This window comes from Silene latifolia, chromosome 2, assembly GCF_048544455.1.
Source record: "Silene latifolia isolate original U9 population chromosome 2, ASM4854445v1, whole genome shotgun sequence".
Taxonomy (NCBI): domain Eukaryota; kingdom Viridiplantae; phylum Streptophyta; class Magnoliopsida; order Caryophyllales; family Caryophyllaceae; genus Silene; species Silene latifolia.
Genome location: NC_133527.1, coordinates 164,740,680 through 164,743,808, shown reverse-complemented (window position 1 = coordinate 164,743,808; position 3,129 = coordinate 164,740,680). Strand labels below are relative to the sequence as shown.

Below are 3,129 nucleotides of genomic sequence, written 5' to 3'. Positions count from 1 at the left end.
CTTCCAATTTATGGCATAATCCAATCAAAGTTTCTCAAAACTTGAGTAATTCAAGTTGAAAACACAAAATTAATTCATTATCTTCATTCAATTTGATTAATACACGCATCAATCGTCAGTTTTTGCCCAAAATTTGCAGAAACCCTAGCGCAAATTGACAAAACGAAGGTAAGTGTAGATTATATAAGTGAATATATGTTATTTTGCGAGTTATTTCAATTGTTACTCCGTTAATATGTTTGTCTATCATACCGTTGGCATTTGATTGGTGATTTATTATCATAATCCTGAAAAATTGTTGGTAATATAACTTAGCACACCAATTGTATGTTATAATGTATAGTTTAATATAGAAACTCAGTTATTGTAATGAAGAAACGTGGTTATTTAATAGTTATTCAAATGCGAAACTCGATTATTGTAATGAAGAAACTCGATTATTGTAATATAGGATGTCGATTATTGTAATGTATAAACTCGCTTATGGTATGTAGAAACTCTGATATTTGTAGTTATTGTAATGTAGAAACTCGATTATTGTAATGAATAAAGTCGATTTATTCTATATGTGATTCATTATTCACTCATTAGTTGTTTAAACTCAATTACAGTTATTTTATAGTCTAGTAATTATAATATATTGACCGAGTCATTCTATATGATGTTCTGTTAAGTTATATTCTTCTTTTTGGTGATTTGCAGATTGAATCAAGATAGACGCGGATAATTGACGTTCAATGGAAAAATTGATGTATATACTTGGTCATTTGTTGTTAGCTTTCATCTTGTTTAATTGAATAGCTCAATTATTGTAATGTAGAAACTCAGTTATTGTAATGTAGAAAAGCTCAGCTATTGTAATGTAGAAACTCTGGTATTTGTAATTATTGCAATGTAGAAACTCAGTTATTGTAATCTAGAAACTCAGTTATTGTAATGTAACTCTGATATTTGTAGTTATTGTAATGTAGAAACTCGGTTATTGTAATGAGTAAATTGTGTTATTGTATTAAGATGAAACTCAAATATATTCAAATATCTATCGTGTGTTTGTTTTCATCTTCTTTAATTGAATAACTAGTCATTTCCACTCAATCAATCATTGAGATTGGTTAATGCAATTGCAAAATCTGAAAAATGAAATAATCATATATAACATGGCTAAAACAAATCACTTACTTTTATTATATAACTATTTTGTTTCCAACACATTACACTTAAATATCTCCAACAAATTATAGCTAAGCATCATCATCATTACATCTAAGCATTTCAAATAATACATCTAACAATAGTACATCACAAATATTACATATATTTATCTCTATTACAACGTCTAAAAATATTTCTTCCAACGAGAACCGTGTCTTGTCGTTGTGTTCACGTTTCTTCCACCGATATTTCTTCCCGACGAGAACCATGTCTTGCCTATTGATGTGGGCTGAACTAGCAGACAACAAAAGCTCACTGAAAGAAATAAAAACAAAAAGGGAGTAAGTTATAAATTACTATACAACTATAAGCAGATTATATAAGACCACAACAATAATTACAAATTTAAATAACTAAGTTAAAACAATACAATAATTGAGATGTAATATTACTATAACCAACTTAAACAGATTATATAAGAAGACGTCATCTTGCAACAACTCTAATTTGAAATAACTAATTTAAAACAATACAATAATTAAGTTTGAATAATACAATAATTCGGTTAAAGCAATACAATAACTGTTGTTAATAGATTAAAACAGCAAAAAAAAAGTAACTGCAAAATACAATAACTGAGTTTGTATAATACAATAACCGTAAAACAACTATAAAATAACTGGATATTTTAGAGAAGTAAAGTATACTATTATAACCGACTATAAGCATATTATATGAGACCACAATAATAACTCTAAATTGAAATAACTAAGCTAAAACAATACAATAATTGAGGTGTAATATTATTATAACCAACCTAAACAGATTATATAAGAATACGCCATCTTACAACAACTTTAATTTGAAACAACTAAGTTAAAACAATATAATAACTAAGTTTGAATAATACAATAACTCGGTTAAAGCAATACAATAACTATTATTAACAGAATATATCCAAACATAGCAAACAAGAAGTAAATACAAAATACAAAATACAATAACTGAGTTTGAATAATACAATAACTCGGTTAAAGTAATACAATAACTGCTATTAACAGATTAACCAGAGAATTCGAGATATTATCAAAGATACAAAAAACACAATTGAATAAAAAAAACCTACTCAAACACCTTACAAACAAGATGAAAATGCACAAATCATTTAGAATTCTCATCTCAAACTCAAAACCTTAGAAATTATTGGCAAAAACAATGAGAGAACAAGTAATTTAACAACAAAGACATAAGAACAAGCAGATATACAACGAATCAACGAAAATGAAATGAACATTAGATAAGAACGATAATGAAAACGCACAAATCAGATCTGGAAAAACAAAATTAGTACTTACCTATTGTGAAATTGAAGAGAAATACGAAGATGAGGCGAAAGTGACGACGAAATCTCCTTAATTGATGACGAATTTGAATGAGTATGATGAAGACTGAGTTTGTAGCTGTAACTTGAACGAAATTGATGAAGATTGAATTTCATAATTCTTATCGATTCTTTTTTTTGTTCTGGTTTTTTAGAGGTTGAAGGAGGAGAGAGAATGATTTTTTCTAATAATGGGGGATATTGAGGAAAAAGTGGGTATTTGTAGGTTGGGTAAGATCTAATCTCAGCCACCCATCTTAGATTAGATTAGTGGTTCAGATTTAGAGGGGTAACTCACCAAAAAAACCAAATTCATATGATCCTATTTCTATATATATATATATATATATATATATATATATATATATATATATATATATATATATATATATATATATATATATATAGTAATAAGATCATCTAAGTCCACCTCTTACATTTGAGTCCATAAGTCTCATTGTGAGCCTTTGGATCTTGGAAATGGAGGGCTTAGATGAGAACAAAAAAATTAAGGTTAATGCTCTAATTTGTCCATCTTCCTCTAATTTTCTCATTAACTACATTAATCCTCCTCATCTTTCATTCACCAACTCATT

The 3,129-nt window shown here is 27.5% G+C and overlaps 1 long non-coding RNA gene across 1 annotated transcript; it reads right to left on the bottom strand.

Moving 5' to 3' along the window:
* Positions 1–1,162: 1,162 nt before the first annotated feature.
* LOC141630935 (uncharacterized) lies at positions 1,163–2,657 on the bottom strand. The gene is made up of 2 exons (XR_012537570.1): positions 2,508–2,657; positions 1,163–1,467 (listed from the first exon to the last, which is right to left on the bottom strand). It is a non-coding gene; the product is annotated as an uncharacterized LOC141630935 (long non-coding RNA).
* Between the last annotated feature and the right edge of the window lie 472 nt (positions 2,658–3,129).